This window comes from Balaenoptera acutorostrata, chromosome 11 (genome assembly GCF_949987535.1).
Source record: "Balaenoptera acutorostrata chromosome 11, mBalAcu1.1, whole genome shotgun sequence".
Classification (NCBI taxonomy): domain Eukaryota; kingdom Metazoa; phylum Chordata; class Mammalia; order Artiodactyla; family Balaenopteridae; genus Balaenoptera; species Balaenoptera acutorostrata.
The window spans coordinates 103,815,160-103,835,490 of NC_080074.1; the positions used below are offsets into that span (position 1 = coordinate 103,815,160).

The 20,331-nt window shown below is 59.1% G+C and overlaps 1 protein-coding gene and 1 long non-coding RNA gene across 4 annotated transcripts in view; both read right to left on the reverse strand.

Annotated features, from left to right (window-relative positions):
• The window catches only part of TSPAN9 (tetraspanin 9), a 183,441-nt gene that overhangs the window by 8,398 nt on the left and 154,712 nt on the right, over positions 1-20,331 (reverse strand). The window lies entirely within an intron of this gene.
• On the reverse strand, positions 10,784-12,867 carry LOC130709236 (uncharacterized). The gene is made up of 2 exons (XR_009009747.1): positions 12,778-12,867; positions 10,784-11,088 (listed from the first exon to the last, which is right to left on the reverse strand). It is a non-coding gene; the product is annotated as an uncharacterized LOC130709236 (long non-coding RNA).

Genomic DNA, 20,331 nt, shown 5'->3' on the forward strand with positions numbered 1-20,331 from the left:
CTGGCCTGGCTGAGGGGCTGGCCGACGTGCAGGGCATGGGTCCCCCGTGGCCTCACCATCCATCCCAGGGAGCGGCCGCCGCCCCCGGCTGGAACCCACTCCGCCCCACGGCACCCCCAGGGCTGCGATGCCCGGGGCTGCAGTTTCCCATCCCCTGGGCTGCAGCTCTCCACGGCAGGCTTGTTTTACACTCCGTAAGCTGACTCTGCCCCCGCTCCCTCCAGGGGCTCAGGGATGTCTGCGGGGTCTGAGGAGCTAGTCAGTCGGTGGACAGGTATTTACCGAGTGCCTACAGCACAGAGGAGTCACAGCCGCCGCGTTAGGGACCTGCCTTCCCAGGGCCTCCGCTCGGACCAGATGGGAGCCAGGGAAGGGCAGCATCCACCCCAGGCCGTGTGCACGGGGGCCGAGCAAGTGGCACAGAGTTCAGGTGCCAGGTGGAGGGGGCAGCCCCTCAGGCACGTGGACGGGGCAGGTGGGGAACGAGACACTACCACCCCCCTTCTGGACCGTTGTGAGACTTGAAAAGAAAGAAGGCCCGTGAAGAGGGTGACCAGGGCCAGGCGCCGGCCTCCGGGAGACAGGTCCCGAGCCGGGCGCCGTGCTGTGCCCCCCAGGATGCAAGCCCGTCTCTGCTCTCGAGCTGCCCCCGCTCCGGGGAGCGGACACGTGGCAGTGAGGGCCAGGCGGCCACGAGCAGGTGGAGAGCGGGAAGACCAGGCATCGGCAGAGGCTGCCCAAGGAGACGACTTCCTCTCTCATCTGCTCCACAAACTGGAATGAAGCGCCTGCTCGTTAAAGCCGGGCCCTGCCCTGAGCACGGGGCGACGGTGGCAACGGCGGCAACGGCGCTGGCAGAGACCCACCCTGGGGAAGAGGGGACACACAGGCAAGCACACGACAGAACTCCAGATGCCGTGAAGAAAAACAGTCAGGATGAGAAGGAGTGCGGGGGCAGAGGGCAGGGAAGGCCCCTCGGGAAGGTGGCGCTTGAGGAGGAACCCACAAGAGGGGAAGTAAATAAGCACGCAAATAAGCAGGGGAAGAATGTTCTAGAGGAAACAGCAGTGCAAAGCCCTGGGTGGGGGGGAGCCTGGCCCGCCGGGGGCCGGAGGTGACAGGGGGACAGTGGTGGGGGACCGGCGGGTGGGACGTCGCAGGCATCGGGAAAGAAAATGGTGGTGTTCTTGATGGGATGGGAAGTCCGGGAGCAGGACAGGGACGTGATCTGTGATTTCAGCAGGTCACTCCGGCTGCTGTGTGGAGAATAGGGCATCGGAGGGCAAAGTGCGGCGGGCGAGCCATCAGGAGGCCACTGCCGTGACCAGGGGACCAGACGGGGCTGGAGGGACCTCCAGCGGGAGGCTGTGCCGGAGTGCCGAGAGACGGTCCAATTCAAGATGTATTTGGAAGGGCTTGCTCGGCTTCCACGCATGAGTAGGATTTCGATAAATGAGGAGACGGAAATGTGGTCCAGACGGGGCATGTCGAAAGAAGCGGGGCTACTCCCGCGCGGCACTAAACCGGAGACAGCTCCCAGGGCTGCAGGTGGAGCCGGCCGAGCGGAGCAGCTGCTGGGGCCCCACGCCGTGGACAGCTGCCCTCGCCCCGTGCCCTGCGGCAGCCCCACTGGAACGGGGCCGAGTCCGCGGTGTGGGCACACCAGCCCCAGAGCGGCCCCCCACCCAACGGGGCATCCACCCAGCTCAGCCAGGGACTGGGTGCCACCCACACTCACAACCACCAGGTGACGCCCCAGGCCGGGTCAGAGCTCTGGGTTTGCAGGGAGGCTCAGAGACTTAGCCAACCTGTCACTGACTCTCCTCAATCCAGTCACTTTCTGTGCTGCCGGCTCAATTGTTCTTTCATTAATCACACCATGGAAATTCATGCTCTCCATGCTGAAGATTTATGGCTCTAAAAGCCAGACCCTGGAATGAAAAAGAGGAGACCCCGCTGCTGCCGGGTCACTTGCTACAGGCCAGGTCGCTCGCTACAGGTAAGGAGCCTGGCCTTGGGATCCTGGAGCCGCAGGACGCCCTCCCACCCTGCGCTGGAGACACCGGGCCCCTCGGGACCGTCCCCAGGCCCGGGAAAGTCCTCAGGGTACTCCCACCACTTTATATAAGGGACCTCAGCATCCACGGATACCAAGGGACGACTGTCCAGCTCCCTCCCAGCAGCCGGTTCCCACCGGGAGTGGGCCCGGGAGGGTCCCCTTGTGCCTCCCCTCCCCGTGTCCCTCGTGGACAGGGGCCCCCATGTGGGAAATCTCAACAGCTCAGAACCTCCAGGAGCCAGTCACCTCTGTGACTGCACACTCGCCAACCTCTGACCTGCTGTGCCAGCTCCCCAGAGCCCGCGGAGCTGCTCCCCGACCGCCACACCTGCTTCCCCCTCACCTCCTGTCTGAGGTCACCTTGCCCTGGGTAAGTCTCAGGTGAGGCCTGCTGCGGACAGCAGGGCAGCCTGGACCCAAGCCCCGCACCTTCCCCTCAAAGCCACACACCCGTCCCCCCCCCGCAGAAGGCCACTGCTGAATGAATGAGGCCCTGCAGGCAACAAGAGGCCCTGCTCACCCCATATCCTCGGCCTCCTGCTGAGATGGAGGGACCCTCTGCTCCCGTCTCTGACCCAAAACCAGCAGAGCCCCCAGACCCTAAGTTCACAGACTAGGACATCACACTGCCAGGCCCAGCCCGGGACCTGGCTTCCCGGCATTTGATGCAGAGCCCCGGCGACACCCCAGCTGAGCCCCCGACGGGTGAGAGGCGCCAGGCCACCGCCTCAGCCCCAAGCCCAGGTCCCGGCCGTGTGCCCCTGCCTGCCTCTGGCCTCCGTGTTTCAGCCCAGCCTGCAGAGACCTGCCTGAATCCTTTCCCTGAAATGCCTCCTTCATTATGCTGCTCCCCTGTGTGACCCTAAGATTCTTTTCCTCTCTGAGGCCCAATGCCCTTTAAAATGTGGCATCTGGACTAGAGAATTTCCCGGCTCAGCCAAGCCTGAGACACGCTGTTCTCACCCCAGGCCGGTCGTCCCACCAGAGCAACTTTACTCCCAGGGGACATCCGGCAATGTCGAGTCTTTTTTGTTGTCACAACATGGGGCGAGGGTGCTACTGGCACCTGAGTGGGTAGAGGCCAGGGACGCTGCTAAGTGTCCTACAGGGCACAGGGTAGCCCTCACACAACAAAGAGCCATCTGGCCCCAAATGCCGAGAGAGATTGAGAACCCCTGCCCTAGCCCCCTGCCCGAGCCAGGTGTCCACCCCCCAGCTACCGACTCCCTGAGAAGACAGACACCCGAGAAAGAACTGGTGTGTCCCTCCAGGGTGGGGTGCGTCCTAGCTCCGAGAGGGACACACACGGGAGGAGGACAGGGCTGGTGAGGGCCGGAGAGGGGCAGCTAGGAGGCTGAGGTCCAGGGGGTGGCAATGGCAGCAGAAAGGGTTTGCTGGGCGGGAGGGCAAGAGGACAGGAGGCCACCTCTGAAGCCACAGCAGGGGCAGGGACGGCGAGGGACGGATGGGAGGAACGGGGGACCGCCCCCCACGGAGGGTGCCCGGCACAGGAAGGAGGCAGGGCCTGCAGGGGCACAGCCAGAGCTCGGCGCTGGAGAGCTCAGCTGGTGGCATCCGGGGAAACTGGCTTCCCAAAGCAGAGGGTTGTCTCAGAGACAACCAGCTAGATTCAAGCCCCCCGGCAGGAAGAAACTCCGGGGCGAGGCGGGGTGACTCAAGCACCAGGACCCAGCCAACCGAACGACCCGAAGGCACCCACCACCCTGCTGCAGTCCGGGCCGGGCTGGCACTCCTCTCTAAGCAGAGGCAGGCCCAGGGGCCACCCTGACCACCGAGCCTCCCTGCCCCTTGCCCCTCCCCCAACCAAGGGCACTTCCAAGTATTTTCCACTCGGGCTCCAAATGAACCCGCATCCAAATGTGAGCAAACCCTTGCATTTGTCCGTTCCCTGCTCTCTACAGTGGCCACGACCTGGGTCTGTATTGTCCGTTACTAAATCCCCAGGGCCTAGACCAGCGCCTCCCCTTGGCAATGCCCACAGGTCTCCCTCCTCCAGGCTCTCTCTTCAGAAGGGAGAAGGTGCAGGACCCTTCGGAGTCTCAGCATCTTCCTCATCACCCTGGGCCCATCCAACAGATGCACAGCAGGCAGACTGAGGCCCGCAGGCTATGGCCTCATTTATCAAGTCTGCTGTAATTAGCCAATACCCCCATGGCATTTTCCCCATCTTCAGTTGCAACCACATTGATCTGTGGTTTTAATACATGTTTCTGCCGCGTGTCCTTATGTATTTTTCACACAGCATCCCAGTTCTCTGGGAGTGAAACCACAACCTCCCCTGAACCACCCTCCCCCCTGAGCTTCCTCCCTCACTTGCTTAGAGCCAAAGGGCAGCCACTGCCTGTGTCCCCCACAGCTGCCACCATCTCCCCAACGTGCAGGGAGGCCCTCCCTGGGGTGACCTCCTGTGCCAGGGCTGGACATCCCTGCCTAGCCCTCTGTGTAGACGCGCTGCCCATCTCCACAAAAACACCAGTGCTCCCAGGCCAGGTTCACGTCTCAGCCCTTTCTCTCCCACTGTGGGGCCCAGAACATGCCTGGATACTGCAGAAATATTTGTTCCATGGATGGATGGATGGAGGGATGGGTGGAGGGATGGACGGAAGGAGGGAGGGATGGATGGATGAAGGGAGGGATGGATGAATGGATGGAGGGAGGGAGGGAAGGAGGGGGGGATGCATGGATGGATGGAGGGAGGGACGGAGGGAAGGATGGATGGAGGGAGGGAGGGAGGGAGGGATGGATGGGTGGAGGGAGGGATGGAGGGAGGGAGGGATGGAGGGAGGGAGGGATGGATGGATGGAGGGACGGATGGGAGGGGTTGGGAACAGGATACCCAGACACACAAACCCACCTGAAAAAGAAGGCCCCCTTTGCACCCTCTTCACCACCCCCGTGCCAAGTTCCCCCCCAACTCCCCCGTAGCCCCTGTTCGCCTGTGTAAGTCGCCTTCTCTACCTGCCCCATCCCCTCAAGAGCTCAGCACACCCTCTGGCTACTTTCATCCCCGCAGCCTCTGTGTCTCTGCAGCGCCCCTGTCCCCCACACTCTCTTTGCTTTGCAGGAGCCCCTCAAACCTTTGGCCTCAGCATGCCCCCCTGTTCTCTATGAGCCAGGGCCAAGTGCAACGTTTAACAGCATTTAATAAATTAGTGGATGTGGAGAATAAAAAAGCAAACAGAAACGACTGTAATTTCACAGCCAATGCGCTGGCTGGTAGCCATCCCGCCCGGCCCTGGGAGAAGCCAGCTGCGAGGAACTTCATCTCGCGGAGAAGGGGGAAAGGTGTCAGCGCGAGGACGGAGGGGGCGGCTACATCATGTTTCAGCCCCCCTTGCCTCTTGGCGGGGGGGGGGGGCTGCAGCTCATTCAATGTCACGGCCATAACGGGAGATGGGGGATGACGGACAGTGCTTCCAATTCCACACGGAAGGGACAAAGTCACAGGGACACCTTTGCCAAAGCCACCTGGGAGACAGAAGGATCAGGGCACGGAGGGGGGTGGGCCCCCGTGAAGAGGGCTCCTCTGTGCCTGGCCCCAGGGGTCCAGCCTCCGCTTGAGCACCCCGGGGTCCCGGTGCTCACCAGCCAATAACACACTCTGTTCCTTTTTTGCACAGCTCTAATTGGTCAAGAATTCTTCCTTATTAACTCAGGAGTCCGCTTCCCCAGGGCTAACGTGCGTCAGTCCTAGTTTTGCCCAGGAAGCCCACCAAGATCAAGTGTGGCAGGACTTGAGGTTCTTGAAGGCCTGTATCTAACAAAATCCTTTCCCAACCTTCTCCTGGCCCATAAAAGGGCTTTTAGGGCTCTCACCCCCGAGTCACCCTCCACTACCGAAAGTTAGGTTCCAGCTCCGGAGGGACCAGCGCAGAGTGCAAGACGCCGCTCTCCCCTCCCGCGCTCTGAGCTCTACACCTCTAGTAATGCAGCCTGTGCCGCCCCTGGCTTGGCTGGAAACCGCAGCACAGGTGTGGTTCACATTGAGCTCGCGCATGATTCAAACCAAACAGCGTGATTCCTCGGCCATTCTATATTTAACCCCCCACTTTCTCTCTCAAAGCCTCCAATTTCTTCACAACTTCACAGCCTCCAGTATCACCAGCTTGCAGAGGCGACAGGGAGATCACACCCGTATTTCTGAGCCGCATTTTCCTCCAAATAAACAGGACATAAAGCATTTGCATATCTAAAACCCAGTTACATTTTGATTATTGCAGAATGAGGTTATTTTTCTATCTAAGATGGTTCTAGGGGAGAGCATTTAAATGCGGCCAAACTTCGGGGATGTTGTATTTGGGAGCTGTTGAGTCTCTGACGTTAATAAAGCTCTTAAGTTACATGCTTGCCGAGCCCCCTTCCCTCCAGCGAACTTTGCAGGGACATTGGGAACGTGGGAACCACGCCCCCCAATTCACTGGCATACCCTATCGGTTGAGAGGGGCTCCTGCTACAATACCTCTTGCTATCTAAGACTCTTAAAAGTGCTGGGGGTGAAAGAGCTGAGAGGGGGGAGACCCCTCTTGAGACCCCGAGGCCAGCCCTTCCTCCCTCCAGTCGGTTAGGGTCCTGGGTAGGGGTAAATGCAGGTACCGCAGCCTTGGCCCCAAGCTGGCTGCACAAAGGGCCTGGTATCCTCTGACCCCAGTGGAGGCAAGGGAGGAGACTGGCTTTGCTGAAGCACTGCCCACCTGTTTGGACTTCCTGGCCTGGCCTCAGTATGGAGGGCATCTGCCCTGCCTAGGGGCTCACACCAACCAAGGCATCTGTGGGACTGCAGGTGGCAAGCCCTGTGTCTGTCCCTGGGCCTCAAAGGCCAGGGCAGGGGCGCCAACAGCAGGCCCAGTCTCCACGACAGCTGATGCCCAGGGAGCAAAGGGCAAGGAGTAGAACTGGGGAAGGGGTCTACCTTGGGGTCTCCCAACACGGCCCCTTTAAAACTCTGGACTTCCACACCGTTCCTGCCTGGGAGAAAGGCTTGCAGGGCAACAGGGCTCACCTCCCCTACCTGCACCTGCACCCTGGTTCCCAGGCCATCTGGGCTCCTCAAATCTGACAGCAGGGCCCAAACCAACCTTCTCAGGTGCCAGCCACGGCACCTCAGTCTCGGACTGACCACAGGCCTGCTCACTCGGTGGGGAGATGGAAAGAAAAGGAGGTGGAAACCAGCTCAGAGCCCCCAAGGGGGCCCGAGGAACAGGCCCAGATGGACCACAGAATGTTGTGTGGTCGGAAGGAACAGGTGCTACAAAGCCCCTGCCAGCCTTGTAAAGAAGGCGTGATCACTCATCGTTCTGTCCACACTGACCCAGGCTAACAGTGGCGGCCCTTCCAGGGCGGGCCCACCGGGCTGGCACAGCTGCACGCGCTTCCTGTTCAAGCTGGGGTGGGGCGGCGGGGTGGGTGCAGGGGAGAAGGGATACAAGGGGAGCATTGTAACCCAGGGTTCCCAAGCTCGCTCCACGAGGATGGAGCCCCTGGACGGCGGGGCTCTGCTCCCCTCGGGAGAGCACACAGCTGTTTTCCACCCCTGCTCTATACAGGAGAGGAGATGGGCTAAAACAGCAGGGGGCAGGCTCGGGGAAGAGCTTCTCAGATGGAGGAGACAGTCGGCTATCCTGGCTCCACTGGAGGTTTCTGTTCCCTGAGCCAGTGGGAGGACTGCCCTTCGCTGGGAACGTCGGGGGAAGGTGACCCCAAACTCCAGAACTTGTCAGCACTCAACAGGACACAGCTTGGAGCCTCGGGCCACCCAAGACCAGCAACTCTTGGGCAGGTGCTAGTGCAAGAATGGGTGCTCTGTGCTGGGGCAGGGGTGTGCACGGAGCCCTCATCATCTGCGCCCCAAGCGCCACGGCTCTGGAGCCGGGAAGGAGCCACGGGGAGCCAGCCTGGACCACAGCGAGAGGCACTGCCTGAGCTCCCAAGGTCACGGTAAGCTGGGAGGGAAAAGCGCCAAGCACTCAGAATACTCGTCAGAGGAGTCTGGAGAAAGGATTTTCCCACCACAGGCATATTTTTTCCCTTCCTGCGTTTGTTTTATTTTGTGTATCTGGGGAGAAAGGCACTCTTGACAGCATCAAAGCACAGAATAATACATGAAGCTGGGGTTGCCTTGGGAGTCAGGGATGGGTTTCAGAAACCTATCTTCAAGGTTCACGTTGAAACTGGGGCCACCTGGGCTTCCCTGAGAAAGCAGAACCGTCCACAGCCCGCATCGCTGGACATGAAGCCCCAGGGGACGGCAATGGTCCAGCCGCCTTTCTGGGATGTCTCTCCGCTGAGAGACTGAGGGAGAAAAAAACACCTCCCCAGCACTCGGGGACACGGAGAAGATGAATGGGATTGTGCCTGCGGAGCCCTTTGTGTTCCTCGGAATATAAATATCGTACAAGGTACTGTGCTATTATTCAGAATCCTCGGAAAATGCAAGGGATACCTTGAATTCACATCACATCTTTCTGGCAAAGAGCTCAAATATCTGGGAGACTATAACTCACCCTACAGAATGGGGTGGGCGTGGAGATCATTCTCCCTGTTTGAGGAGAGGCGCCCCCAGCCCCCCTAGAGAGGAAGAAGAGTCACGCCATGAAAATACGTCCACTTCGGGGTGCCTCTCATTCGGCAGGGCTGCCTCCATTCGGCCTGCCACAGAACGGAGGCCCTTTAATAATGTAAAGAGCACGGTCTCCCCTGGCTTGAGCTCAGCAAATAACACTCCCTGATTACATGTGTAGGTATCGGGAAGGATCGTGGTGGACACCCAGCTCCATCTCTGGCCCCAGGACAGCCGCCCACACACACTTGAGCTAGAAGCCTCGAACGTGGCCAACATGATTGGTCCTCTCTCCAGGGATGCTCTGCCCGCAGCCCGATTATTTACACTGCCAGCCGGGAGCCGTGTCCACCCAGGTCGGGATTTGACATTTCTGACATGTTTTGTGGGGAACACAGGCTGGCTAAGTTCGGGTTCCTCTGCCAGAGGTGGTCTCTGCACCAACTTTACGCGTCAGCCTGAGACCCCCTCCTCGCCCCGGCCCGGGGCCGACTCTGTCATCTGGCAGAACGGGAGACCCTGGCCCGCCTTCTACTCTTTGATGTGCCCACTGCCATTCAGGCCACTCGCTGAAAGCAGCCGGGCCGCGGCCTGGCAGGCGAGCGCGCCCAAGGTCACGGAGGTCATTCGGGGAGGAGCTTCACGCCTTGCCCTCACCCACCCGGCGCCTTCCCTGTCTTCACTACCCCCCGGAAGCTGTGTTGCCAGGGACACCAACCATGGTCCCGTGGTTCTGAGTGCTTTGCCCCATCTGCCTCACTTAATCCTCCCAACCCAATGGTGGGGACAGGGGGAGGGCATTTTCGTCCTCCCCGTTCTACACCTGGAAGGGTGAAGGCACAGAGAGGCTAGGTGGTGAAGGAACCCAGGAAATCTGCCTCTGGAAACCATGTTCTGACCCACCGGGCCCCCCTGCTTAGACCTAGGGCGTCCCAAATACATCAGAAAGGGGGTCCCTGGACGTGTCCATGCTTGGAGAGGGGAAGGCCAGCCACTGCGTACGGCATGCCTGGGACCCACCTGTGGCCTGAGAGGGTGGGGAAAGCAGGGATGGTGACAGCGATGGTGGTGACGAGGGTGGCGACAATGACAACAACGCTAAGAACACGGACGAGGAAGCTAACATCCACTGACCCCGAACCCACGCCAGGAACCGCACCAGCCGCTTTCCACAAAAGCCAGACAAGGGGTCTACAAACAGGCAAAGCTGGAGAGGCTGTGGAGAAAAGGGAACCCTCCTGCACTGCTGGTGGGAACGTAAATCAGTACAGCCACTACGGAGAACAGTATGGAGGTTCCGTAAACAAACTAAAAATAGAGTTACCATATGACCCAGCAATCCCACTCCTGGGCATATACCCGGAGAAAACCATAATTCAAAAAGACACACGCACCCCAATGTTCACTGCAGCACTATTTACAAGAGCCAGGACACGGAAGCAAGCTAAATGTCCATCAACAGATGAATGGATAAAGAAGATGTGGTATATATATACAATGGAATATTCCTCAGACATAAAAAGGAATGAAATAGTGCCATTTGCAGAGACGTGGATAGACCCAGAGACTGTCATACGGAGCGAAGTAAGTCAGAAAGAGAAAAACAAATATTGTATAATATCACTTATATGTGGAATCTAGAAAAATGGTACAGATGAACTTATTTGCAAAGCAGAAATAGAGACACATGTAGAGAACAAACTTACGGATACTAAGGTGGGATAAACTGGGAGATTAGGATTGACATATACACACTATTGATACTATGTATAAAATAGATAACTCATGAGAACCTACTGTAGAGCACAGGGAACTCTACTCAGTGCTCTGTGGTGACCTAAATGGGAAGGAAATCTAAAAAAGAGGGGATCTACATATATATACTCGTATAGCTGATTCACTTTGCTGTACAGTAGAAACTAACACAACAGTGTAAAGCAACTATACTCGAATAAAAATTTTTTAAATCATTTAAAAAAACCAGACAAGGTAGTTCCTATTGTTCCCCCCACTTTGCAAGTGAGAAAACCAAGGCTCAGGGGTTAAGTATCTCACCTGAGCTGGATTTTAATCCAGTCTGATGAGACTCCAACCCTTTGACTGAAGTCTCTCTATGCCTCAGACAAACAAACACACAAAGAAACAGAAAAACCCCAAACTTCATTTTATTAACATTCTCCACGGTAGCCCAGTCTGAGTCAAGGGAGGCGGGGAGGAGCGCAGGGGCCCGGGACACACCCCGGCAGAGGGTGGCGAGCGAGAGCAGGCACAGCTGGAAGGTGGTCTGTCCTGCGTGCCGGCCGGGCGGGTAGAGGCGAGGACCCATCGTTAGGGGTGCCCCCCGCAGGGAGGGGTGCACGGAGTGCACATGTGTTGGGGGCAGACGTCCAGCCAACCTGCACTGCCCACTTTGCTGATTTCACCAGAGTTGCGAAAATTGTTGGCTGTACCTCTGCACAAAGAAGCAAGAAGGAACAAAATAAAATACTTTGGGGCTCGGTGGACCTTCTTATTGTGCCTCTATTTCCACAACCAGAGGAGCTTGTGGAAACGATTCCCCGCCCCCCCCCCTCCCGCACCGTGTTTTTCTGGAGGGGGCTTTCACACGCGCCACCCCACACGCGCCCCACAGACCCCTGGGCTCGCTACCCCACGTTACAGATGAGGCCGCCGCAGCTCGCGGGGGCTCCGGCCCCAACTTTCGAAGGCCCGTCCCCGCCCGGCGTGGTCAGCAGCCTCATGGGGACATCCACTTCTGACCCACCAGGAAACGGAGCTTCAGAGGGAACACTCAGAAGCGACTCGGAGAATTTCCTGTCTTTCGAAAGGAGCGACAGGGACACCCCTCAGCCCAGCCCCTCCACAGGGGCCTCAGTACCTGCCCTGAGCCGGGCACCATGCTGGCCACGGCCACCCAGGAGCAGGACACCCAGCTGGACCAGCCAGACCAGCCGGACAGGCAGCCACGACGCAGAAGGGCCAGTGTGAGGTCTGGGTCGGGGCTACGGACGGCTCTGGCCTTGGTTCAAGTTCGCGGAGCCCTCCTGTACCAGCCGGGGGGCGGGAATCTCAGAAAATGACTTTCCAGGGCTTGTTTTTTAAATGGGGAATTCATGGTTCCTACCACATAGAGTTGTAGTTGAGACTGAATGAGATGCACGAAAATAAACTTCCCAGCGTGGTGCTTTTACAAAGCTATAAACGAGGGTCGTTGTTAGTACTTATGGCCCGCGTTCCTCAATCATCCTGACTGCTAAGACCGGGCAGAGCGGCTGTTAGCCAGGGGTCCCGCCCAGGCGGCAGCCCCGCGCCCCCAGCTCCCAGCCCTCAGCCCCGGGGGGCCCCCCCACCCATCCAGGCCGCCGCACAGTCAGGCCAGATGCGCGTCCCTTACTCTGCCGCCCCACCCTCCATCTCCGGGAGGCAGCTCGCTTTCCCGACTGGCGAGCATGCTTTCTTTTGGCAGGGAGCTGCTGCCGTCTGTGCTCTGGACCGTAAAACAAGTTTTCATCAATAAATTAAGATAAGCGGAAAGCCAGCTCGAGAGGAGGTGGGCCAAGGCAGGCAGGCGGCGGCGGGCGGGAAGTGGTTCTGGGACTCAGAAGGGGTCGGAGTGAATCCAAAGCAGGATGGGCTCCCCGCCTCCTCTCCTTGGGCCCCAAGGGCCCCCTTCCACCGGGCTCCTCGCGACGGGAGGCTCGGGAAGTCCCCCGCCTCCCTCCACTCCCTTCCATCCTCCGGCAGGTGAGCAAGCGGCAGTGACAGGTAGAGTCAGGTTCTCAGCAATGCTCTGAGCCAAAGTAATGACCGCGATCGCTGCGTCAGACGAGCTAAATCTAATCAGACACGTGCCGCCCAATCACTGACACTGAGACCCACCCCCGAAAATAAAACGTGTTTGGCCAGAGCCTCCCCACTCCTCGGCGGGGTCCCTCACTGCACCTTCCACACCACTGTCTCCATGCCTGTCTCACAGCACCCCACCCACCCAAGAAACCTTCCTCTTCCCCCTTTGCACCGTTCTCAGTCCCAGCCAGGGCCTTCGGGTCCCTGCTGACGCCCACCTCCTCCTCCAGGCTGGCCAGCCCCGCCCTGACCCCACCTAACACGCTGCAGTGGCTCTGACCGTCTGACCACTCACCAGCCTTGGACCCTTCTCCCAGCCGCCAGTGCTGACCTGGCCAGTGATGTTCCAGCCCAATGGCTGCCCGGGGCAGGGTGGGGCGCCTCCCCTCATACCTCTCTGTGTGCAGCCCTGGCATCAAGCTGAGCGTTGGGCCAGGTATGGACGGAGCGAGCACAGGGAGGGAGGAGTGCGGGGACGTGGAAGCAAGGCGAGTGCCCAGCTCCGCAACAGGAGCGCCTCCCTAGCCCTGGCGCTAGGACACGCAGCCCGCTTCCGGCCATGACACTGAAACAGGCCAGAGCACATGGCAGGAGAAGGGCCATCTGTCCATCCAGCACCACACGCGGGGACGCGCGGCACCACATATGTTCAGGACCTAACGGACAGGTGAGCCCTCGGGCGGAGCGGCAGGGTGAACCCCAGACGGCACAGCGCACCGGCCACGCGCTGCCAGCGGCTGGAACCACGGGCAAGCCCCTCCCTCCTCTGAGCCTCGGCCCCCACCTCCCAGAGAAAAGGCTGAACCTCACAATATCCCAACCCCTCCAGCCCTGAGGTCCCGGGCTCTCACCTCTGCTCCCCCCTCAGCCTGGCTGAGCAACAAGGAAGGCGGCTACATCCACTTTTCAGGTGAGGAGGCAAGGTCTCTGAGGTTGAGTGATCTGCCCCGGAGCTGGGAGGCTGGAACCCACGCCCTGCCTCCCCGGGGTGACCCCATGTCCCTCGGGGAAGGCAGCAGGAAGGAAAAGTGGCAGCACTGCACCGGGCCTGAGAAGTGCTGTGCGACTTACCGCCCCCGTGACCCAAATCCCCCAGGTAAGGAAACGGATGCTTGGAGTTGAGACTTGCTCAGGGCCCCATGGTCAAGGGCCCAGGCTGACGCCAAGACAGGAACGGACCACTTAGACACACACAAACAGCAGGAGGAGCCGGCAGGGCTTCAGGCCATAATGACGTGAAATCAAGACTGCTAACTATACCCCAACCTGGATATACATCAGAATCGATCACTTCTGAGTTCAGGCGCTTCCCAAAAGCGGAAGGAGCAGAGGAGTGTGAGTTCTTCGACCAAGTCCAGGCAGGGGGGAGGCCTCCCTCCAAGCAGATCCCAAATGGCTCTCCCTCTCTCCTCCCAGCCCCCTCTTCTGCAGCACACACGCGCACACACACACACACACACACACACACACGGGCGGACAAACGCTCCCCGCATCAAGACCTGGAGGGGAAAGGACGGCACTTCACAAACGGCAAGCAGAAAAATAACCTCGATGTGACGTGTGAGATGGTAGGAGCCGAGCACAAAGGTCAATGAACGGAACAGAAACATATCGACAATAGCAAAAGGGAACAATTGCCACGCGTTTCCATATGAGATCCCATCCCCAGGAATAAATGCTCTGGCGTTTGCTTATTCGACAGAAAACAGCGAGCAGTAGCCGGGGAGGGCTGCGGACCCAGCATAACGCAGACGCTTGCACTTTGCGGCTCCGCGCTTCCCCGAAGCTCAAAAGAGTGTTTTTTGAGATGCAGGCTGACCCGGGAGACAGAAGAAATAGAAGAAATAACATTGTAAGTGGAGAGATTTTAGGGTGCTGCCTCCCGGGCACCCACTAAACAGACGCCGTCAAATTACCAGGGAGAGGGGCCGCTCCCGTCCACCTGGCAGGTGTGCATCTCGGGAAGCAGACGTTACCAAAAAGAAAAAAAAAGATTTTCCTTGGAGACGGCAGCTTTCAGGTTCAGGGTACCAGCTGCTCAGGGGAGCCAGAGTCTGGCTTCACCTCAGGAAAACTCTGACTTCTGCACGAGCAAACCTAAGGCAGCCCTACAGAAAGCGGGTCACCAAGGCCCAGAAAAGCGGGGACCAGTGCTGGGGGAGGGGCACGACAGTCCTGCAGAGCGGTGTGTCATCCGCCTGTGGGCCTGATGCTATGGACACTGGACGCACAGGACTTGGGGGAGGGCCCTGCCGCCTGCGCCAGGATGGGGTCACACTGACCGTGCAGGTACCACACTGCCTCTCGGGTCGCAAAGGGCCCGGGGCCCTTTGCTTGCCCTGACCGTCAGTATTTCTTCTCCGTGATGTCGTACGCTCTCTGAATGACGTCTTCTGAATCAGGGTGTCTGTCCCAGTCTCTGGAAAACATGCCTCTCCACCTGTCTCCCCATCTATTCCTCCATCCAGGAATCAAAACTTGGATCTGGGGCCAGCGGTTAAGAGCACAGGCTCTGGAGTGAACGCCTGGGCTCTGAATCCCAGCTCTGCCCCTTCCCCAATGTAGCCTCATGCCAGTTGACCTCTGTGACTCTGATTCCTCATCTGTAAAATGGGGATAATAATGCTAACTCCCCCAAACTACGTGTAGTACCTACAAGGTTTGTTGTGGAGATTAAAAAGGAGAAAACTTCTAAAGCCCTGAGAACAAGAACACGGCCTAACGTCATAAATGACGCTCATCAGCGCTGTTACCCTTGTGCATCTCGCCCACTCCAAATCCTCCAGCCACACGCCTGCAACTCTCCTGCACCCACCTGGTCCTCTCCACTCCCACGGCCCAGGTCCTGGTCTCATCCCTGTGGCCAGAACACTGAGAAGCACCCCTGTCGGTCACCCCACCTCCCCCCACCCCGTCACCACCGCCATCTGAACGCTCCACCTGGGGTACATCACACCTCATCTTCCAGGCCCGGGAGGGCTCCTGCAGCCTGCGGGATGCGGCTGAAGCTTCTCAGCACGGCGTCCATCTGAGACCTCCTGCAGGCTCATCTCTTCATTACTAGCCTGCCAGTATCCCCACAGTCCAGGGCACTGGCCCCTCTGTGATGCACCCCAAGCCTTTGCCTGCGTGCCTGCCTGCCGGCTCTTCCCCGCCAGCCGTGCCCCTCCTGCATCCCAACCAGTCAGCAGTGCCATCCTTCCCGTGAAGGGCCCATGAGCTCCACCCTCCCCATGCCCCCTCTGTGCGCTAGAAGCACCTGCCACCTCCCTCACAGCACCCAACACCCTTCGCCCTACAGGGTTCATTCCTTGTTGGTTTTGCCTAAGTCGACTCCTATTTGGCATCTCCTACAGTGCCTCGCATATAGTAGGCTCCCAAGAGGTATTTTTCAAGTTTTCGCAAAGGCAAGCTCCCGGCAGCATGGGACTAAGACGGTACAACTGTGCAGCCCCCAGCTGGTCCCCTGGGGGAAAGGGTACCTCCGCTTACACTGTCAAAGACCGCAAGGGTCCAGCCTTTCCATGAATACCGAGTATAGGCAAACTCCTCGGTGGCACAGAAATGCTGTTGTATCTAATGCAGCTGCATGCCCATGCCCGACCCAAGGCTTGTGACCACAGGGATGACCAACGCGCTTCCGCTGTGTGACTCAGTCATGCCGTCATCTTGCTTCGTTTCCAAAGGCCATTATTAAACACAAACTACGCCAGGAACCACATCCAGCAGAGCTGGGCCCCTCACAGGCTCTCAAAGTGTTCTGAGGGGCTGCTCCACCTGACTACTGCCAGGCAGAAGTGCGCAGCCCCTCCCTGGGCTCAGACTTGGGCACCCACTTGCCGACCGTGACCTCCCCTCGGACGCCTTACAGGCAACTCAAGCTTAACAGGGTCACACGGGAAGCTTGATGCGCAAACCACGGGGAACCCCAGTCACCAGCAACTCTCTGTACCCCCCATCACCCACCAGCAAGTCCTGCCGGTTCTACCTCCGATTTTTGACTCCAGCCCACCCATCTCTCCCCGACTCCACTGCTACCCCAGCCTCCTCCTTGAACTTCTGCGATCATTTTCTGTTTTCCCAGCTGCCACCCCTGCCCCTCCACTACTCACTCTCCACCGAGCAGCAAATTTCCAGAGGTTCCCCTCGTATGTAGAACAAATCCCAAATCCCTTCCTGTGTTCTCCAGGACCCTACACGATCCAGCCTCTGCCTTGCCCGCCTCCTCTGTGCCCTGGTCCCGTTCACTGGCCTCTGCGAGCTCCCAGGCACACCATGTTATTCCACACTCGGGTGTCCCTTGTCCAGAATGTTCTTCCTAAGAGTCGTGGTTTCATTCTTCTCCTTTAAGCTTCCTTTGCTCCCCATCTTGTATGAAAACCTACTATGACTTTAAGTGTTTATTTACTCTTGTCCATCTTCCCTGCTAGAACGTGAGCTCCAGGAGGTCAGAGATCCCTGACTTGTCCCTTGTATGTCCCTCGGGTGCCAGGTTCATGGTAAAGGCTCAATGAATCTCTGTGGAGGGAGGAACAGAGAGAGGGAGGAGACCAGGACTCGGGAACCTCCTGTCCTGGGGAACGTATGCCTTCAGCATACGTGGAGTAAACTTCTCGGGCGTCACCGAGAGCCTGGGAGTGGCAGAAGGGTGGCTGAGCTCAGCACAGAGAAAATGCTGCAGGATGTGAAAAGCTCTAGTGAAAAAGAACAAGAAGGAGCACGGGCTATGAAGTTGATGGACTCGAGGGAGTTCAATTCCCTGCCCCTGCTGTGCATCGTTAGAAAAGCAAGTTGACCTCTCTGGGCCTTAATTCCTCATTTACAAGACGGAGACAACACCACCAAACTCACAAGGTTGCATAAGCACGGTGCCTGGTACAGAGTGATGCTCACAGAAAAGTCTCTTTCTCCAAGGATGCTGGGGGCTCAGGCCCACACACTCTAATTAAATGAGGTCGTCCTCCTGCTCCCGGATGCCGGGCTGCCTGGTGTCACCATCACTCATGCATCAGCCACCTCATCTCAGGGTCTCACCTAAGGGACAAGGGGCAGTGAGGGGGGACGTGGTGAAGCTGGGCATACACCATGCTGTCTGCTAAGATCACGGACACGCTGGCACGTGCATTCAATTCCAGTGAATCTCTGTTGGGCGTCCGCAAGGAACGTCTGCTCCCAACCAAGCCATCATTTTTGACCGTGGCTTGGGGACAAGACCCTGGGAGCAGGTACAGTGGCGGGGTTGGGCGGGGTGGGGGGGGGGGCGGACATGGCACGGTGCCGTTCAATACCGCTTGGTTCTAGGGTCACCCCCAGCTCCTTGCAGCCTTGATGGGAGGGGGAGACGAGGAAAAGAACCAGCTCACCTGACGTCTTGGTATCAAATGCCAAAGAGCAGCTCCAAGCCCAGGGAAAGGGGGAAGGCTTCCTCTGCCCTTAGCCGCTCCCTGAAGGAGACGAGCCACACGGCCCAGGCCACAGATGCTCACAGCGGAGTCCCTCCTCCAGAAGTCTAGGGCCTGTGCTCTCCTTCCCCATCCCAGCGGACAGGACACCAGGGAGGTTTCGAGCCCCAGAATATACCCATGGGTGGGAGGACACGTCCCAGGCCCATAGCACTCAGACCCAAAACGAATCTTGCCAAGGCTCTCCTTTCCTGAACCCCCAAAGCCCGTGGGCTGGACCACCAGGGTGCAGATTCAGCCGGGGACAGAGCCAAGCCTGCCTGCAGGGGGCTCAACCCTCAGCTAGCCAACACCACCCCAGCACCCCTCTCCTCCCTGCCCCCTCAATTATTCTTCCTAAAACTGCTCTTGCCGTGCAGAGCTTCACTGGCTCCCCGCTGCCCTGCAAGGAGCCCACGCCCTCTGGCCTGGCAGTCAAGTCCCTCAAGAGCCGGCCACAGCTCCCCGCCCAGCGTGCCTGCTGGGAACCATCTTACTCCGGCAAAACGGAGAGGCCAGCTTCGTCATCATCCGAATATCCCCCTGTTCGTGAAAGGAGGACCCTCCTTCTCCTAGCTCACCCCGCAAGGCCAGCTAAGGGCTCCTCCCGCAGGGCATTGTTCTCTGGCGAAGAGCATGAAGAATCCGAAGGATAAAGGCCAGTCCCCTCCACGCCTGCGCCCCTGTGGCATCAGCACTCTGCGCGAAGTTCCCGACTCGGCACACGCAGCGGCCAGTGAGAGAGAAGATGCTGCCCCAGGTGAAAGGGACGTGGGGAGGAAGACAGAGGCGGGAGGTTCCAGAATCCCCGCTGAGATGCTGGCGAGAGGGGGGCCAGGGCCACAGCAGAGGGGCCTGGAGAGCTCGTTGGGGATAATCTATTCCCGCGGCGCCTCTGCAGGCTTCGGCTGGTTGAGCTAAGATGGAACAAGCGGCAAGCGCCGTCGTTCTTGGACGCCTCGGCTGTGACGGGAGTGAGCGCAGAGCGACAGTGGCCATAAAGCAGAGGACGGCCCATGGGGGGGTGCGACACTCCACGGGGACCAGTTTCATGGTCCTGGAAAGCAGAGGTTACGAGAAGCTCAGGAGCACGGCCCACCCACAGCAGCAGGAGATGGAGCGGGACCCCCAGCCCCGGGAGGAAGGGGTCAGGCTGGCGGAGAAATCCAGGCTGTAGGCGGCACTTGCGGGGGAAGCAGTGCACACCTCCCACGAGGCTGGTGGCCGAGAACTGCCCACCCGCCGCCCCCAGAGACCCCGGAGGGGCAGGCAGGCAGGCTACAAACCTACCCTCCCCTCTGCAAAAGGGTGAGTGTTAACGCCTGCAGCAGATGGGGCGGGAGCAGGAAACCCCCAAAGCCTAGAACTGTAGTGGGAGAGCTTCCTGCTCTTACGTGAGGCATTGGAAAGTGGGTCCTAACTCATCAGGCCGTGTTGGGAGGTGACAGGACCAGGAGGGGGAATCCCTGACCTTCAGCGGTGCTACCCACTCACCCCGATACTCAGCAAGGCAGGTCCCTGGGCCTGAGCGACTTCCCAGGGGGAAGTGCACCGTCTCTGTGCCACAGGGCTAACCACAGGGCCGCCCCAGCACATCCTCCCACGGGACGGCCTCGTCAGAAAGACAGTCACACAGCAGAGTCCGCTGTGCACTTCAGGCACCGGCCCTCCCCTGGATGGACCCTCTTGAAGTCCAGCTCCACGACGGCTCCGGCTCTGTTTTGGACAATGTGGAGTCGTCACAACTTCGGGGGTCTTCTGCAGTCTGCCCGAAAGAGTTAACCTGGCCTCAAACCTGGCGCCTTAACCTGGCGCCGCTGTGGAGCTTATCTGACCTCCTGAAGGGATTAGCACCCGGCTCAAGAAATGCCAATCAGCCAACAGGGCCAAATTTAACCTCAGCCATCCTCCCACCCTCGCCAGGGCACTCTCAAAATCGGCGATTACGCTAGAGGCAGCTCTCACCACAGCCCGTCATCTGCTATTTATAACCCGCTCACCTTCTGGGAGGAACCAGACACCTCCCGTCACAGCAAGGCACCGAGGGACCCGGCCGCTGGGCCGACGCCGCTCAAGACCCTGCAGGAGGCACTCCTCCCAGGTTCCGCTCAAGACCCTGCAGGAGGCACTCCTCCCAGGTTCCGAGCGGCCCTGCCCTGTCTCCTCCGCTGCACAGACCGAGTGCACCTCTGCCAGGGCCCTGCACTTCCTTGTGCAGGCTCCAGGCTAAGCACCAGACGTGGCTCTCGCCAGCTCACCGCCCAGGCCCCTCCAGCTGCTGCCTCCCCCAGGGGCCCCTCCCTCTTCCTCATCCCTTCATCATTCTGTGGTCCATCCAGACGGCGGAACAGTATTCTGTGCTGAACAGAAATCAGCCGTCACGCCATGAAAAGACATGGACGGACCTT